At 46.6% G+C, this 5,011-nt stretch overlaps 1 pseudogene; it reads right to left on the bottom strand.

The window, feature by feature from the left end:
* Positions 1–4,240: 4,240 nt before the first annotated feature.
* On the bottom strand, positions 4,241–4,549 carry LOC111542626 (annotated as a pseudogene).
* Positions 4,550–5,011: the final 462 nt, after the last annotated feature.

The following is a 5,011-nucleotide window of genomic DNA, read 5'->3' as shown; positions in this document are numbered from 1 at the left end:
ATTGGGTCCTGCTAGAAAAGCAGAACCAGTAGCAAATATAGTTTTTATAGTTTGGGTCCCCATAATAAAGGGCTATTCACAAAAAAAAAAAAAAAAAAAAAAAAAAAAAAACAGATGGCTATTTCCTTGCTGTTAAAGTCTGCATTATACAACAAAATAGAGGCAAATACAAGAATAACAGATAACAAATAGAATAGCCATTAGGAGATTGTTGTGTTCTTTTGGTAGTGGTATATTTTCTTGGTTTTTCATGTTTCTTGTTGCCTAAATTGATGTCCACACAATTGAAGAAATAAGAACCTAATGCAGTCTTTACAGAATGGCTTTAAGAAAGCTCTTTACCACTCAGCCAATTCAGAGATTCTAGGTCGGCTATGTGGCATGGTTCATAGACTGGTTTGTTGTTGGAGTCCTTAGGTCAGCTGTCCTGGTCTTGGGTCAGCAGGTGGGTGGGCCTGAAGCCTAGAACCATGGGGGTATATCTGCTAACTGGGTCCATAGAAGTAGGCCTTGAGGCTGGGTCAACAAGTATGCACCTGTATCCTATGTCTGTGGGGGCTGACCTGGATCCTGGGTCCATAATATCTGACCTGGTACTGGGGTGAGCCTTGAACCTGAGTCTGTAGGAGCCAGCTAGATACTGGGACGGACCTCACACCTGGGCTCACTGGGTTGGGCCTGGAGTCTGAATCCATGGGAGTTGTCCTGGCACTGGGGCAGGCCTGAGTCTAAGGGGGTGGGTATGGGTGCTGGCTCTAGGAATGGGCCTGGAGCCTTAGTCTGTGGTGGGTGGCCTGGGACTATGCTCTACTGGGGTGGACCTAAACTCAGTCTGCTGAAGGAGACCTGGACCCTGGGCTGCTACAGTTTGAATTTCCAGGGACTGGCCTGGCACTGGGCAAGCCTAGAGTCTGTGTCCATGGGTGCCAGCCTGATGCCTAAGGCCAGGAGCACAGACTTGGTATGGGGGCTCTAGTGGCTAACTTGGCTCAAGGACAGTCTGGAAATGAGCTGGGCTGGAGCCTGGGGCTGTAGGGGCTGGCCTGGTTCTAGGTAAGCCTGGAACCTGTATCCATAGGAAGCCAACCTGGAGGCTGGGTCTGCAGGTGGTGGTCTGGTGACTAGGACTTCAGGGGCTGTCTTGGTGTTGAGGTGGGCCAGCCTGGTTCTGGTGGCAATCCAAAGTCTCTGGTCACTGGGGCCAGCTTGGCCCTGAGGTGGCCCTACAGTCTGAGTCCATGAGGGGCTGGCTTGGCACTGTGGAAGGCCTAAAGTCTGGAGCTGCTGGGACTGGTGCTGGGGCGTAGGGTCACTGGGATCAAGCCTGGCAGTGGGACAGGCCCAGAGACTTCATCTACCAGGCAGGCCTGGTACTGCAGGATCAGATCCGGCACCAGGGTAATCCTGGAGGCTCAGTCCATGGATACTGGCCAAGAGTCTGGGCTCTGGGGGTCAGCCTGTGGCTTTGGGGGTGGCCTGGAGCCTGAGTTTGTGGGGGATGGCCTGGAACTAGGGTAGGCTTGAAGTTCAGGGCTGCTGAGGTTGACCAAGTGCTGAGGTTGGTTTGGAACCTGTGGCTGCCAGGGTCAGCCTGAAGGTGGGAAAGGCCTGGAGATGAAATTCACAGGGCAGGCCTGAAACTATGGGATCCCCCATGGCAACTGGGGTGAACCTGGAAGCTCAGTCCATGGGTACCAGTCTGAAACCTGGGGCTATGGGGACCTGCCACTGTTGGTTTTTATTGGGGTGGGCCTGGTGTTAGAGTCAATGGCAAAGTTCAGTACTCACCTCATTCTTCCCATACACAGGAGGTTTCTATCTACATGTTGTGCTGCCTGGGGTTGGTGGTGAGAGTAATGTAAAACTGTTCTTCCTGTACTCTTCAATGCATCTTCTCTTATTTCTGTGTTACCTCCAGATGCTGTAATCTCTCCTGATTCCTTAGTTCTTGTGAAGGTATGTTTGTGCATGGGTAGTTGTTCAAATTGTGGGGGATAAGCATGAGAGAGTCCCATTCTGCCATCTTCCTGATGCCAGTCCTCCCAGAATAGCAACTTGATTGAATAATGGAGACTGGGCTGGCCAAGTTGACCCATCAAAACAACCATCACATATACCTACCTTTTCATTCACTGAAAGGATTAAGTGATATTTGTAAATTACTTTAGCAGTGTCTGGCACATGGTAAATAATTAATTTTTACTTATTTATATAATAATTATAGTTACACTCATATAATTATAAATATTCTAGTTATATAACCTTGAGCCAATCATGTGACATGATTAATCTTCAATTTCTTCATCTGTAAAATGAGGGCATTGGAATACAAAGTTGCTAATGCATCTTCATGCTCTTAAAGTCTATGGGATTTTTGGCCATGTTTGAGGAATGAAGGCTAAACAAGCCAAAATTGGGAAGAGAAGTGAACTGGAGTGACACAGAGATAGAAAAAAAGGAAGAGGTCATGGCATAGGTGGAAGAATGACAACAAAGAAACTCCTAAAGTCCACCAAACACCTTGTGAATGCATAGATTGTTCCAGATGTTATCAAATAGAATAGCCTATGTCTATGGTCCTGACTCCTGGGTGCCCTGGTCCAGCACTGGACAGTTCATGTCAGTGGTAATAAGAGCCCAACTTTCCGGCAGGATAGACTTGTTCAGGTAACACTCAGCCAGCACCTACTCTGTGTCAGCCTGGGTTGATGCTGCTGTGATTCTAATTCTTCATTAGCATGAAACACTTCCCTCTGATAAACTACTTTTATTCTTCCTTGGCATCATTTCCACAAAAAGCGTTCTTTCCAAGAAAGAGCCTCCAGGTTATATGCCAACTTGGGGGTGCGGGTACAATTAAGGCAAGCACTCAGTGTTCCCAATTCCACCTTGAAGGTATTAACAACCTTGAAAAATAGTGCCCTTTAGTATTTCAAAACAAAGGTCCTGACATTTCCCCGGTTATGACAAGAAGAAAGGATGCATCAGAAATCAGTGGCTAAAAATAAGTCAAAAAGGGCTCAATCTGCCAAATTGTCCCCCAAGGAAAGTTGAAGTGCTGGATTTGTAGTGAGCTAAATCCTCAGCAATTCCTCATGTCACAAGGAAAGATGGAAGCTAAGGGTAAGGTGATAGTGGAAGCCTGGGGAAGGAAGGAAAAGGAGCTGCTAGGTATCTGGTTGTTTGGAAAGTTACTACTCAAAAATAAAATGAGACACGATTCTTTCTGATTTCTTAAAGAGAAATATTTTACTTGTGGAATTAAAACTCAAAGTACAAAAACATGAACTACTCTGGGCTGGCTGAGGTTCTGGCAGATGCTCTTATGTAAGCCTCCACTGCTCATGGCTCGAGGATTTCAGGAGAATGGGGCCCCAGCTCCGTAGGTGGCCCAGTCTCAGCATAGGTCATATTAACAATAACTCACATTTCACAGGCTGTGGCTTCACCTTCACACACAGGCATGATCCCTCTTCCTTCTCACTCCTCTAGTTATTTCTGGGAGACTCCTAAGGGAATCAGTCATGTGCTTATGTCAAGATCAACAAGCCTTTTGAGTTTCCTTTTGCTTTCCTTTCAGTGAGATGTTTTTCCAAGAACTCTGACCAACCTCTAACAGAGATGCTGAATGCCAGCTCCCACAGCTCTGGTCTTGATCTCTAGGTTCCACAAACTGCTCCCTCCCCATTTTCCTTCGTGCCAAAAGGTGGTAATAGCTTCTGCTCTTATAGTCTCTGGGGAACCACACCATCCTTGAGAGTTTTCTATACTCAGCCCACACATTTGTAAATAGTTCTTATTAAACTCTTCTCAAAGAGGATGCCATCCATTTCTTCTGAGTCTCTGTGCAATATACCAGATGTGTCTGAATCTCAGTTTGAGCCTTAGGCTAAAGCCTGTTATGCCGTGAAGACACTGCAGGTCCTATTGAACTGTTCAGTGAAAATGATTTAGGAGACTAAAAGATGACACTTAAGACGTTTTTAAAGTTGAAATCAAAATCGTAGTGTTTGCTTCATGACCTCTGAAACTTAGTTTGCCTCATGATCTCTGAAACTTAATCTACTGGGTAAAAAACTGTCAGCAGCACAGCAAGGCCAATCATTTTCAAGTCTCCAAAGAAGTCATATGTTCACCAGGAGACACAGGTCTTCCCATGTCTGAGCACACAGAGGCAGTAGGATTGGCAGCTGCTGTTGGGGGTGCTTTCTTTCTTTCCTTTTTTTTTTTTTTTTTTGGTTTTCACATTTTTATTGGGAGCTGTGGGAGGGGCCGCCTCTGTCAGTGAAGGTGCTCACGGTTTCTTCAGCCACTCCAGGCTGGGGCCCTGAGGGTCCTGCGGGTGGCTGGGCACGTCCGGCATGTTCCCATCATCGCGGACGGGCACTGGGTAGTTGTGGGGCGTGGCCTCGTTGATCATGATGGAGTACTTGAAGTAGGGGCTGAATAGGGGCATAATTATAGCAAGGCCCCCAGTGACGAAGGACACGACCAGCACTGGCTCCTTGTCCCAGGCATTCTTGAGGAAGGCGCCGAGTCTCACAGCCATCTTGGTCTTGGCGGCCGGAGGTGCTTTCAAAACACAGTGACCAGCAGGCCTGGCTCTAGCAGAGCCAACACCGCAAGGGATTGGAGGGTATAAGCCATGACAGGCAGTGTCACTATCTGCTGCTTCTTAATTCCTGCAGATTCAGTGACCATAGATTCCAGTTGTCCACCTTGATTCACCTCATCAGAAACTTGGAAAACCTTCGCATTGTCTGTGTTGACATATTGACCTTACTCCAACTGTATGGATAGCATGTGTTTTAAAATCCACTGGACATAGAATTATAGGTTTACCATATGATTTTTAAATTTCTGTTATCATGTAAAGGTGTTTTTCTACTCCCTCCTGGCCTCTCTAGTTTCCTGCAAGAAGTCAGCCATTGAGCTGATCATTGTTCCTCCACATGTAGTTCTCATTTTTCTCTTGCTGCTTTCAAGGTTTGCTCTTCATCTTTGGCTTTCA

Source organism: Piliocolobus tephrosceles, chromosome 4, assembly GCF_002776525.5.
Source record: "Piliocolobus tephrosceles isolate RC106 chromosome 4, ASM277652v3, whole genome shotgun sequence".
NCBI classification, from domain to species: domain Eukaryota; kingdom Metazoa; phylum Chordata; class Mammalia; order Primates; family Cercopithecidae; genus Piliocolobus; species Piliocolobus tephrosceles.
This window is presented reverse-complemented; position numbering and strand designations above follow the sequence as displayed.